Raw genomic sequence first — 14,416 nt, 5'->3', positions numbered from 1 at the left:
ACTTCAACTCTTCCCTTACCCGACTCATCCTCCTACCCTTCCGTTTCGACCTTTTAAGTTAAATTGCAATTGAGTTGCAATTTTACTTTCTCCATTAATATTCATCTTGTGCCCATAAATCATGTCTATTATGTAGGGCCATCCTATAAAATTTAAGCCCATTTGGTTTCAGTTTGGTTAGGTTATAAATTCATACAAGTTTGAATTAAATTCGAACATGTTTAAATTTATATTCTGTAAAAATTTCCAAACTAATTTTTTTAAATTGGGCATATTTCATGGTTTCCAGAAATATGTTCCTCCATCCCTACTTCAACCCCAAACCCTCTATACTTTTCTCTTTATTTCTGTTTACGCATTAAATATAAAGGGAATAAGAGAGAGAAGCCCAGCCTCTTGGGCCTAGTTCTGCCATGCCGGCCCATTTGCGCTGAGGACTCTGAGGCCCATCTATAGCCCAGTCGCGCCCCCGTGGTAACCCTAGCCCATCCCTTCGTTCCCGTGCCCGCCGCCTACTCCCGCATCGCTCCTCTTTCTCTCCCTCGATATCTTTCCCTGGAGCGCTGCCGAGCTTTCGGTCCTCTCCCTCTCGCATCCGCGTGCACCCAGCGGCAGACCCCGCGCTCCACCCTCGCCGGAGAAGTGGACCACGCTGGAGACCAGTTGGCCTCCTCGTCGTCGTTGCGCCCTTTCCATCAACAGCAGTGCGCCGGATCCCTTCCCTTTGCTCGATCCCACGCTCGAGCACGCGTTTAGGAAATCTCCCGTGCGCTTGGTTCCTCTTGTCGTCCGCTGCTCCGGCTCCCTCCGGCCGTGCACCTCCCTTCCCGATGTCCTCCTCGAGCTACCTCGCCGCCCGAGGCAGTGCCTCCCCGCGTCCAATCGCCGCAAGATGTCCATGACCAACGCCGCGATTTCCTCCTCTGCTCGCGAGCCTTGCTTCGCTGCTGCGCCTCCCTGACCTTGCTGCCTGCACGGGGCACCAGTAGCACATCCACCTTGCCGTCCGATGCTGCTCCACCCTGTCGCCTCTGCCAGCCCCGCGCTGCTGCTTGCGTCCGCCAAGTTCGATTACCTTTTGCTGCCCCGATCAAGATCGCCAAGTACCGGGATGACCCGCGAAGCCCCCTGGATGCCATGTACCACAACCGCTGCATTCTGTTTCATCTCTGTCGAGACCAAGAGGACACCAAGTACTAGGATGACGATGACCCGTCAAGTTCATCTACGTGTGTGTACCACTACGCTGGAGTCCTCAGATCTGTCAAGTTCCACTATGAGATGTACAACTACCGTCAACCTCGAAGACCTCGGATTCACCAAGTTCCCACGATGACAAGTGTGACACTTCGGATGCGCCGAGTTCGTCTAAACAAAAACGCTTCATGTCGGCAAGACCCGTAAGTCGGACCCCGAACGATCGACGTCTCGTGGACCATGTACGACTACCATCGCCCCGAAGACGTTGGAGTCATCAAGTACCTCTCTGAAACGAACGTGAACGACTACCGTCGCAAGAACAGGACTGGAAAGTCCAAAGACCCCAAGTACCACGACACCGATGACATGAACGTCTACGGAAACTCGTGCAGTGATAAACATGTACCTCTACCATCGCCGAGATCACGAGAACCACTACCGCCATCACGAGAATGTCTACTTCCTCTACTTTGCACCGAACGAGAACTGTCCCGCTTGCACGCTTCGAAGGTATAACCTCGAGACGACGTTCGTGAACGAATGCTTGGGATGTATGAGTTGCACCCTATGTTTGCACCGTGTCCGAGTTGTCACTTGCTCGGTCCTCCTCTTCTGCCGCTAACTCATGGGGACCCGGTTACCAGGATCACCCCACCATCTTTTGCACGCATCCGCACACTTCTCTTTTGCATCGGTATCTCAATCGTGTTACCGGAACCGTTATCGTTGCCGTGGCACTCCCTTTCTTTCCACCACGGTGACAAATGCTTCATAATGCTCTTATCAACATTTTCATTAAAATTGCATAATCTTGAACATGTCATCCGCATCATGTTAACAACTTCAAGTTGGTTTAAATTGTTGTTTGCATTAAATTGCTAAATGCATATGGGGATTTACCAGATTTGTTGTTGGTTATATCCGGCCCCATTGAAATTGTTTAGATGGCATAGTTTTGTTATGCTTCACCTCTTGCCATGTTAACCAACCTTTAATATTGTTGAGTACCTAACCGGGAGTGAACTAAATAATTGATGTGGTGTTTCGTCAATATGCAACAGAGTTGCATATTGAGCTCCACTTAATTTGTAGAATTGCTTGTGCACTTTGCCATGTCATGCATATTTAAACCGGACATGCATCATACTTGTTTGCGCATCGTGCCATGCTTATGTGGTGGTTGTTTACTATGTTGTTTGCTTCTTTCCGGTGTTGCTTCTTCGGGTTGGTTCCGATAACATCGGGTTGTGAGGATTCGTTCAACTACGTCCGTTTGTCTTATTTATGGAGTCGTTCTTCTTCCTTGCGGGATTTCAGGCAAGATGACCATACCCTCGAAATCACTTCTATCTTTGCTTGCTAGTTGCTCGCTCTTTTGCTATGCCAATGTTGCGATACCTACCACTTGCTTATCATGCCTCCCATATTGTTGAGCCAAGCCTCTAACCCACCTTGTCCTAGCAAACCATTGTTTGGCTATGTTACCGCTTTGCTTAGCTCCCTCTTATAGCGTTGTTAGTTGCAGGTGAATATTGAAGTTTGTTCCTTGTTGGAACATGGAGATGTTGTTCCTTGTTGGAACATGTTTACTTGTTGGGATATCACAATACCTCTTATTTTAATTAATGCATCTATATACTTGGTAAAGGGTGGAAGGCTCGGCCTTATGCCTGGTGTTTTGTTCCACTCTTGCCGCCCTAGTTTCCGTCATATCGGTGTTATGTTCCCGGATTTTGCGTTCCTTACGCGGTTGGGTTATAATGGGAACCCCTTGACAGTTCGCCTTCAATAGAACTCCTCCAGCAATGCCCAACCTTGGTTTTACCATTTGCCACCTAGCATTTTCTTTCCCTTGGGTTCTGAAGACTCAAGGGTCATCATTATTTTAACCCCACCGGGCCAGTGCTCCTTTGAGTGTTGGTCCAACCTGTCAGCCGCCGGTGGCCACCAGGGGCAACTTTGGGCTGTCCTACCGGAAGTTTGGACAATCTGAGTGTGCCCTGAGAACGAGATGTGTGCAGGTCCTATCGGGATTTGTCAGCACATTCGGGCGGTGTTGCTGGACTTGTTTTACCATTGTCGAGGATGTCTTGTAACCTGGATGCCGAGCCTGATCGGATTGTCTTGGGAGAAGGAATATCCTTCGTTGACCGTGAGAGCTTGTGATGGGCTAAGTTGGGACACCCCTGCAGGGATTTGAACTTTCGAAAGCCGTGCCCGCGGTTATGGGAAGATGGGAATTTGTTAATGTCCGGTTGTAGAAACCTAAAGTTTATCTTAATTAAAATGCATCAACCGCGTGTGTAACGGTGATGGTCTCTTCTCGGCGGAGTCCTGGAAGTGAACACGATGTTGAAGTAATGCTTGACGTAAGTTGTTCTAGGATCACTTCTTGATCATAGTTTCTCGACCGTGCTTTGCCTTCTCTTCTTGCTCTCATTTGCGTATGTTAGCCACCATATATGCTAGTCGCTTGCTGCAGCTCCACCTCATACCTTTTACCCTAAGCTTAAATAGTCTTGATCGCGAGGGTGTGAGATTGCTGAGTCCTCGTGACTCACAGATACTTCCAAAAACCAGTTTGCAGGTGCCGATGATGCCATTCCAGGTGATGCAACCGAGCTCAAGGAGGAGCTTGATGAAGACCTTGTTCGGCGTGTTGTTTCGTTCTAGTTGATCAGTAGTGGAAGCCTAGTTGGGACGATCGGGGATCTGTGTAGCTTTTGGGGTAGTCTTCTTTTATTTTGGGTTCCGTAGTCGGACCTTGTGTGTATCTGGATGATGTAATGCTTTATTCATGTATTGTGTGAAGTGGCGATTGTAAGCCAACTATGTATCTCTTTCCCTTATGTATTACATGGGTTGTGTGAAGATTACCTCACTTGCGACATTGCTTTCAATGCGGTTATGCCTCTAAGTCGTGCTTCGACACGTGGGAGATATAGCCGCATCGAGGGCGTTACACCTCGTCCAATCACTCATGGTAAGTCTTGAAGGTGACTTCCAAACCTTCACATGGTCACTCGGCGATCCACAATTCCTCTTGCTGCTCTAGACCATGATGCCTAACCGTCTGGAAGATGCACAATCTTCAAAGGTAACAAGTGTTGGTTCCACACATGAACAATCTCTTTAGTGATGCTCAATCACTTTGGGTTGTAGGTGTTGGGGTTTTGGGTTTTTCCTTATTGTTGATTTTCTCTCATAGTCCTCAGAAGATGGGATGCTCTAAATGACAAGTGTCAGTTTCTCTCGGAGCAGCCAACCAGCTAGTGGTTGAGGGGGCGGCTATTTATAGCCGAGGAGCAGCCCGACATGATAAAACATAAATGCCCCTAATGATATGACTGTTATGTGGATAAGATATTTGGGACAGCTAGCATGAAGCACAACAACGGTCGAAAATTTGAGCTCTCAAATTTCTCAGGGCTATCATGTTCCTCACTGTAGGCAATTCGGATTGGCAAATTCCTAAGTCCTCAGTCATAACAAATACCTCAGAGACCAAAGGAACTTTGTCTCTGTCAATTAAGAACTTGACCGAACTGCAAGAGATTTCCAAAGACTTCATTCGAAGGATTGGTTATGTGTAGGCTTTGAGATGGGCATCACTTGGAAATCTTCCTTAGTATTACCTCGACCCCTTTAACAGTATGGTGTTTCCTATGACTCAAGAAAGGAAAATAAAACTATGAAAACAAAAGTCTTCACACTTCATAGTCCTTGCATCAATATCAATATCAATATCTTCAAGGTCACACCAATTTCCTCATTTTCAAAGTCTTCAAGAAAACCAAAGTCTTTAGATGAAGACATTCATTTTTCGGGGTCGACTTTCTTCGGATATATCAAAATCCCCAGAGACTTATAAGACCTATGTACACTCACAAACAAATTAGTCCCTTAACATATAAGTTTTCAATACACCAAAATCACTAAGGGGCACTAGATGCACTTAAAATATTCCCCTTTTTGGTGACTAATGACAAATAGGTTAAGTTTTCAACGGGGATAAACCTATGAAGTGTAAATACAGATATTGAGGAATTTGATTGCAAGATATAGAAGAATTCCCTCTGAAGATGTGCATATTTGAGGAATTTTCTTTGGACTGCAAATGCACATGGCAGGATAAAATCTTGGAAATCTCCCCCTATATCTTGTAATCCATTGACACATTTAACATATAGTATGAAGAATTTGCAATGCATGATGGAAAATGGTGTTTGACGAAATTCAACATGCATGCATTAAGTAACTTGAGGAAATAAGAATGTAAAAAGTAGTTCAAAAGTATCAGACCACCATCGGACTTAAGTTTACAACTCAACAAATAAGCACTTCAGAAGAACAAGAGTTGTAACTTAAAGAGAAAACAACCCATATATAGAGACCCGCTTGAAGACTAACTCAAATTTCTCCCCCTTTTTCATCAAATGACCAAAAGGGGTGTAACTTGAGGACCAAGAACGCCCCTAAAGAAAATCAACTCGAGGTCAGTGGAGGAGTGCCAGCGTTGTTGGGGTCGTTTGTCGCTGTAGGGCCTGCCGCAGTGTCATCGAGATCCTCATCTTCATCCGTCTCATGCAATGAAGAATATGAACTTGTAACCAACAGAGGAACATTGACCTTCATGAATTTCTTCGAAGGAGGATGAGACCAGTCAAAGTTCTGCTGAAAATCCATCTACTTGAGGTCTTCATCACTGTAAAGATGAGAAAGTATAGCCCAAGTGCGATCGAAGATTTCATGCACATAGTAATGGTTTTTTTTCACATTGTTCTTAGTAACAATCATGTTGTGAAGAATTGAGCCAAATTAACGCTTGACCCACTTGTGATGGCAATCGACTATCTGGTGAAGACTTTGTTACGCCCATAATGCGGCTATATCTCCCATGTGTCGGGGCACGACTTAGAGGCATAGCCGCATGGTAGTTTTGTCGCAAGAGGGTTAATCTTCACACAATCCCATGTACTAAATAAGAAAGGGATAAAGAGTTGGCTTGCAATCGCCACTTCACACAATACATAAATAATTCATACATCATCCAAATACACTCAAAGACCGACTATGGTCAAATCCAACAGAAAAGGAAGATAAACCCCAAATGCTAGATCCCCGATCGTCCCAACTGGGCTCCACTACTAATCATCAGGAAACAAAACATAGTAACGACCTAGATCCTCGTCGAACTGCCACTTGAGTTCGGTAGCATCACCTGCACTGGTATCCTCGGCACCTGCAACTATTTGGAAGTATCAGTGAGTCACGAGGACTTAGCAATCTCACAGCCGCGAGATCAAGACTATTTAAGCTTATGGATAGGAGAAGGTAATGAGGTGGAGCTGCAGCAAGCACTAAGCATATATGGTGGCTAACATACGCATATAAGAGCGAGAAGAGAAGCAACACATGATCGAGAAGCTAGAAGTGATTAAGAAGCGATCCTGAAACTACTTACATTCAAGCATAACACAAGACCATGTTCACTTCCCGGACTCCGCCAAAAAGAGACCATCACGGCTACACACGCGGTTGATTCATTTTAATGAAGTTAAGTGTCAAGTTCTCTACAAACGGATACTAACAAATTCCCATCTGCCACATAACCACGGGCACAGCTCTCAAAAGTTTATACCCTGCAGGGGTGTCCCAACTTAGCCCATCACAAACTCTCACGGTCAATGAAGGATATTCCTTCTCCCGACAAGAGCCGATTAGTCTCGGAATCCCGGTTACAAGACATTTCGACAATGGTAAAACAAGACCAGCAAAGCCGCCCGAATGTGCCGACAAATCCCAATAGGAGCTACACATATCTCGTTCTCAGGCCACACCGGATTGTCCAAAATTCCGGTAGGCCAGCCCAGAGTTGGCCCTGGTGGCCACCGGCGGTTGACAGGTTGGACCAACACTCAGAGGAGCACTGGCCCGGGGGTTAAAATAAAGATAACCCTTGAGTCTGCAGAACCCAAGGGAAAAGGATTAGGTGGTAAATGTTAAAACCAAGGTTGGGCCTTGCTGGAGGAGTTTTATTCAAAGCGAACTGTCAAGGGGTTCCCATAACACCCAACCGCGTAAGGAATACAAAATCAAGGAACATAACACCGGTATGATGGAAACTAGGGCGGCAAGAGTGGAACAAAACACCAGGCATAAGGCCGAGCCTTCCACCCTTTACCAAGTATATAGATGCATTAAGTAAAATAAGAGATAATGTGATATCCCAACATAACCATGTTCCAACATGGAACAAACTTCAACGTCACCTGCAACTAACAACGCTAAAAGAGGGGCTGAGCAAAAGCGGTAACATGGCCAAACAACGATTTGCTAGGATGGTGGGTTAGAGGCTTGACATGGCAATATGGGAGGCATGATACAACAAGTGGTAGGCAGCGCAACATAGCGATAGAACGAACAACTAGCAAGCAAAGATAGAAGTGATTTCGAGGGTATGGTCATCTTGCCTGCAAAGTTCTCAGAGTTGTCGAAAGCTTGATCCTCGCAACTCTGGAACAGAACCAAAGCTAACTAGAGAAGCAAACCGGAAAGAGGCAAGCAACATAGTAAACAACCATCACATAAACATGGCATGATGCACAATCAAGTATAATGCATGTCTGGTTTAAAGAGGCATGGCATGGCAAAGTGCACAACCGACACTACAAGTTAAGTGGAGCTCAATATGCAACGAGTTGCATATTGACGGAACACCACATTCGATTATTTAGTCCACTCCCGTTTATGTACCCAACAATATTAAATGTTGTTAAACATGGCAAGAGGTGAAGCATAAGTAAACTAAACATTTAGGCAAGTTTAAATGAGGCCGGAAATAACAACAACCATTCCGGAAAATCCCCATGTGCATATCTAGCAAATGAAGCAAACAACAATTTAAACATTTTAAATGTTATTATCATGATGCAGATGACATGTGCAAGTTTTATGCATTTTTTGTTAAAAGTTGACATGAGCATTATGAAGAATTTGTCACCATGGTGGAAAGTAAGGGTGCCACGGCGACGATAACGAAAGCGGTGCCATGACAACTTCCGGTTCCGGTAACTCGATTGAGATGCCGGAGAACAAGTGTGCGGAACATGCAAGAGTGACGGGGAGTGATCCTGATAACCGGGTTCCCACGAGTCGATGGTATGCTAAACGAGGAGGTACGTGCAAGGACATCTCGGGCACGGTGCAAACACGGGGTTCATCTCATACAACTCACATGCATTCGATCACGGGCGTCATCTCGGGTTATTCCTTTGAAGCATGCATTTCCGGGGCGGTTCGAGTTCATCGAGGGAAGTAGAGGAAGTAGTCATTCCGCGACGGTAGTAGAAATAGTGGTACTATCAGTCCTCGACGGTAGTGGTACACATTTTCCCGTAGACGTTCGGGTCAACGAGGGGGTACTTGGCGCAACATAGGTCTCCGGGGCCATTGGGCACACGTTCAAAAAGTATTCATACACGTCGAAGGTAGTGGTTCACTCAACGACCTTCAGCGACGGTAGTGGTACATGGCGAGGAACTTGCCGTCCATTGTTCCTTTGAGGGTCGGCTGTAGAGGTACTTGTTGCATCGCAGGGCGTAGTCGAACACTTGGTCTTGTCGGATTCGCGAGAACGGTAGTGGAACTTGATGCTTGAGGTTCGAATACGGGGTCGGACGTGTAGCTGTTCATAGCCAAACTTGGCGCATCCGGGTTGTGTACTTGGCGAGTCCACACGTAGAGGTACTTGGCAGTTTCGTGTAGACAAACTTGAGGTACTCCGGGGCAGAGATCTCAACGTTGCAACGGTGGTATGGACGCACTCAAATCTAAGCAAGGCCAAGGGGCCTCGGGCATCACAGATCGAGGCAGCGGCGGGCGCTCGTCTCCTGCTCGAAGCAGAGGCGAGGCCGACGGCACAGGGCTCGATGGCGTGTGGAAGCGCGGGAGGATGCAGGGGAGTGATGACGACTCCGCGGAGGGGAAGCTGAAGGGCGGAGCAGGTCCTGGTCCACTGGGCTACTCCGACGAGGTGGAGGCGGCGCGCGGCTGGATAGCACGGAGGCCAGAGGTGGTCAGGCGCGGGGCGTGTAGGGTGCCAGAACACTGCAGCGGCGATGCGGGAGACGTGAGGAATAGCGCGAAGGACGGGCGGCAGGATCTGGCAGCTGAGGTCGGGGACCAGGCCGGAGATGCACGATGCGGCTCCTCTGGTCCATGGCAGGAGGCCATGGCGGGCAGACAGCGAAGGGCTTGGCAGCAGGGACGAAACGGAGGGAGGTCGGGCATCCACAAGCTCGGGCAGGAGAAGGCGGGTTGGGGAGGTCCTGCGGCGGCGAGGGAGTCCTGGCTTGGGCGCCGATGAAAGGATGCCGGGCGCTATGAGCGGGATCGAGCGATAGCTCTCCTGGCGGCGCGAGGAGGGAGACGAGGGAAGGGATCGAGGAGATGTGGATCGGGCAGGGGAGAGGGTTAGGTTTAGACGGATTAGGTGGGCTTGGGAGGCCTTGAGCCAAATGGGTCGCCGGAGGCCCGAGTGGCATGGCTGGGCTCTCTCTCTCCCTCCCTCTTCTTATTTCCTTAGCAGAAAACAAAAGAAAGAAAAGAGAGAAATGAAGGATTAGGGAAGGAACTTGGGCAGCGTATAATTTTCCCAGACTCACAAAAATGTGCTTGTTCTGAGAAAATAGAAAAGTCCATGATTGAAAGATGTAAATTCAAACTCATTTGATTTTCATGAAAATGGGTTTGAACTAGGACTAAGTTTTGAAGTGTCCAAAAAATGTTGAAATTTTTGGAGGAACCTCGGCAAAAGGGAAGAAAAAATGTGGGCAAGGTTTAGAAGTCAAGCTTGAACTAGAAAAGACATGGGGAATATTTGCAAGTGTGTTTATGGGTGATTCCGAAAAATCGAATATTTTATAACGGGCTAATTCCAGTTCTGCCCCTAAGTCGAACCCACTACTCAGTTTTGCCCCTAATTTTTAGGTATGCTCAGTTTTGCCCCTCCGTCGTTAGTGTCACTTATAGAAACACCCTTTTGCGCCGTTACCGTCCGGTCAATGTACTTTGACCATCCAGAAAAAATAGCAAAAAAATAAAAAAAATATGAAATTTTGTGGGATCGAAGATAGTCATGTCCGCAAGGCGCGTGCAAATTTTTGTGTTCGTTGGACACTCCGGGAGCTCGTGGCAAGGGAAAACAAAAATAATTTATGCCTATGAACAGTAAATTCAAAAAAAAGCAAAAAAAATTCAAAAAAAATTGAATTTATTTGGCGTCAAAGAGGCTTGAGTGCACAAGGTGCTTGCAAGTTTTGGTGATCAAATGACGTACGAGGCTCTAGAGAAAAAACAACACACTGCATATTTTCAAAGTTTTTTTGACCTAAAGTTTGTTTTTTTCTCCACGAGCTCCTACGATGTCCAAACACAATAAAAATGTGCACACATCTTGCGCACCTGAGTATCTTCAGTCCCACGAAATTTCATATTTTTTGATTTTTTCTATTTTTTTGAATTTACGGTTCACATGCGGAAAAAAATTATGTTTTCCTTTGCCACGAGCTCCCAGGGTGTCCGAATGGCATGAAAATTTGTACACACCTTGCAGACATGATTATCTTCGATCCAACATAGTTTCAATTTTCTTTGATTTTTTTGCTATTTTTTCAGGACGGTCAAAGACCTTTGACCGGACGGTAACGACAGAGAAGGGCATTTCTATAAGTGAAACTAACGGCGGAGGGGAAAAACTAAGCATACCTAAAAATTAGAGGCAAAACTGAGTAGTGGGTTCGAGTTAAGGGCATAGATGTAAATGTCCCTTTTATAATAGCTCCCTAAATATATTGGGAGGATATGTTATATAGAGAAATCACCATGTGAGTTCCCTCAATTTAAATAGATCAAAGAACTATGCATTTTATTTAGTAGATTAAAAAATGAAATGGCATGATGACATGATGACATGATGCAATGTAAAAATAAAAGGAGAAAGCAAAAGAAACACACGGCTGCAACAAAATTACTGGAATGCATCTGGAGCGTCGGTCTCGGGGCGTTACAACACTCCACCACTACAAGAGGATCTTGTCACGAGATCTTGGATGGCACCAGAGAGAAGCAGAAAAGGAAGAGGAGAGGTAAACTAAATTGCTCCTTGGACAATCGAGTGAAACCACGAACCTTGAGAGGTTGAACAAATTGAAAGAAAGAATACAACGAAGAGGAACAAAGTTGAAAACACTCCGTTAGAAAAGAGGAACAAGGAACATTAGTAGAACCTTGTAGGTTGAAAGACATAAGAAAAGGGTTACAATGGACAAGAAGTACATGCAAGCACTCTGGTTGAAATGAGATGAACAAAAAACGATAAAGATCAATTATGACAACACTTCGCTTGGAAATGGAAGGCATAGAATACGAACTTGGCAAAATGAAAGAACTTGGATGAGACTCCGGTTAGAAGAGGAATGATAGACACAACACTATGGTTAAAACAAGATAGAGAAGGAATAAGAATGATATAATTTGGACAGCACTCCGACTGTAAATGGAAGGAATTGAACATGAACTTTACAAGATAAGAGGATATTTGATGAAATCAACAACACACTGCATCCGGAACTATTGAAAGAATGGCACAAGGGGTAAGAAAGATTTCAGGCAGCACTCTAGTTGAGAAGGGGAGAAAACTTGATAGAATGGGAAGAACTTGAATGGAGGACATGACACTCCGGTTAAATGGATAAGCACGAAAAGAACACGGTCCTCACAATTTGAGATGATGAGTGAAGAGAGCAACATCACAAAGCCTCCGGAAGAAAGAATAGAAGATAGATCATTGAAATAACAGAATGGAGAAGAAAATGCCAGCTTCTGCCATGATTGAGCTTGGAAAGCACTCTTCCAAGAAGGTTATAACGGAGTTGTTGGAAAACCAACAACGAAATGAATAAGCTTGTAGTGGGATTATGGAAAAACTTTCTCAAAATTGAGGCGAAATTCTGCCACTACGGAAACAATTGATTGGATTGATATCAACCAGGAGACGAGAAACTTATTTCACCGGGAGGATAAATGAAGAACTTGGGTCATTTATAAGCACCATAAATAGCAACAATCTTTAGGGAAAGCTTTAGGTGAAATATAACCCAAGATAACTACAATGAAGAGGTCGATGGGTTGCAAAGGATCTCATGAACGAATTGAAAATGATGGGTTTAAAATATGTCATTTTGGACAACTTGTGAATCATGAAACACAAAGGGAAATTATCAAGAATGACATAGAACCACCTCAAAAGATAAGATAGAAAGAATTGCACTTCTGAATGCAAGATGAAGAATGCTTGAACTCCTCAATTCAAGACATGTGTTGAACACCATGTTTATTTCAGAGTATAGCTTGGCGGAACATAACTTCGAGAGAAATCTTGAAGAACAAATGACGAATTGAAATAATACTTGACGATCCACCATGTAGAGCCACCATGAAGAACTCCTATAATAAAAGGATGATAGACAGAAAGAGAAGTTGAAAACACAAGGTGAAGCCTTGCAATGATATAGATGGAGCTTTGCTATGAGATAATGCGGAAAAACTTGGAACTCTGGAAAAGAAAGATGAACAAATGAAATCAAGAATTTTGATGAACCTCCGGAATAAAGAATTAATCGCTTGGATGAAACAATAATAAGAATTATGTTATGCTTATCCTTCATCAATTAAATTGATGATAAGCAACGGATTTGGTATACCACTTATTCTTCTTGAAAAGATTGAAGAGATATAGCCAAACTTGAGAAAAGTCTTTAATGATCCGTCGGTAGGATTGAAACAACGAATGAATTGATATGATAACCAAGGAAGAGAACTTTGAACAAACCACCGTAAGAATTGAACATGAAAGTAGCAAAAGCACAATTCACCGGGATGAATTGGAAAATGAATGAAGATACTTGAGGGAATTTAGATACATGAGAACGAATAGATCACGAGCTGATTAGAGGATATTTGAATGATGCACCGGTAAGATTTGGAGAATGAGAGCTGAAAGCTGAGAATGAATAAACCCGAAATGATGGCCTTCGGAGAATCAAACTAAAAAGACACCTAAATTGCTCCGGATGGGTGAAAAGAATTCTCACAATCGAAAACAATTATGAGAGGATGGCAACAAGCTTGAACTTGGCATCTTTGAGAGAACAGATAAGATTTGGAAGTAAAACTCTTCTTCGGTCTTCACAATTCGAGAATGATGACGAGAAACACCATCATGAATTGTTGAGGCACTCCGGAATAATGCAGAATATAAAGGCTGAATCAACAATGAAAAGAATTTGGATGATCTTGGAGAAAGACATTTGACTGATGATAATTCATTCTTACGCCAAACGTTAAATGAGTTTAAGAATAACTCCGAGAAAATTAGAAGAGTCGGGTAAGATCCTGGCGAAAGACCTGTGGGTCAGGGCCCACTCAAGAAAAGCACCGCTGAAATGATTTAAAAGAGAGATTGCACCATTGAATTAAATGACTTGAATGAGATAACAACCTCGAAATAGGTTGAACGGATCTTGAATGAAAAGACGATCCTTCTGAGATATCTTCAGCACTCCAGAACAAATGAATAGCGAGAAGTGAATGATTAAGAGGTGCACCGGCATGAGAAAGCATTTGAAACAAGGAAAACATATGATCGACGAAGCTTGAATGGAACCCACCGGAGAAGAAAAAGAACGAAGAATTATGAACTTGAAGCTCCGTTAGTATCTTCTTGAGAATCACCGAATAAGAACATTGACGGAAAAGAATGGAGAGACTTCCCATCAATAACGTGATACTTGATTAAGAAATCCGAGTCCTTGAAGGAAAAGGGTGGGAGGGCGGGAAAAATAGAGACAACTTGGGGCGGATGAAACGAACAACGTTGGGAAATCTGAGAGGCGATCTTACGAATGGGGAGGATGATGGGATCATCTCGAAGAGAAGCGTACCGGTTGGAAATAGAATTGGGATGATAATCTCGATGATCAAGAAGGATTGGTATTCACATAGAAGTATAAGAACACCGCTTAAGAAAGGTATGGAATCAACACTTGACATTGAAACAACTCGAATACCACAACTCAAAATAGAACAAAGATTGGCTTGCAAAATAAGCCGGAAATAAACATATGATAGATCCCATATCGTATCATGTGTCTGT

Source organism: Triticum dicoccoides, chromosome 4A (assembly GCF_002162155.2).
Source record: "Triticum dicoccoides isolate Atlit2015 ecotype Zavitan chromosome 4A, WEW_v2.0, whole genome shotgun sequence".
Classification (NCBI taxonomy): Eukaryota; Viridiplantae; Streptophyta; class Magnoliopsida; order Poales; family Poaceae; genus Triticum; species Triticum dicoccoides.
This window is presented reverse-complemented; position numbering follows the sequence as displayed.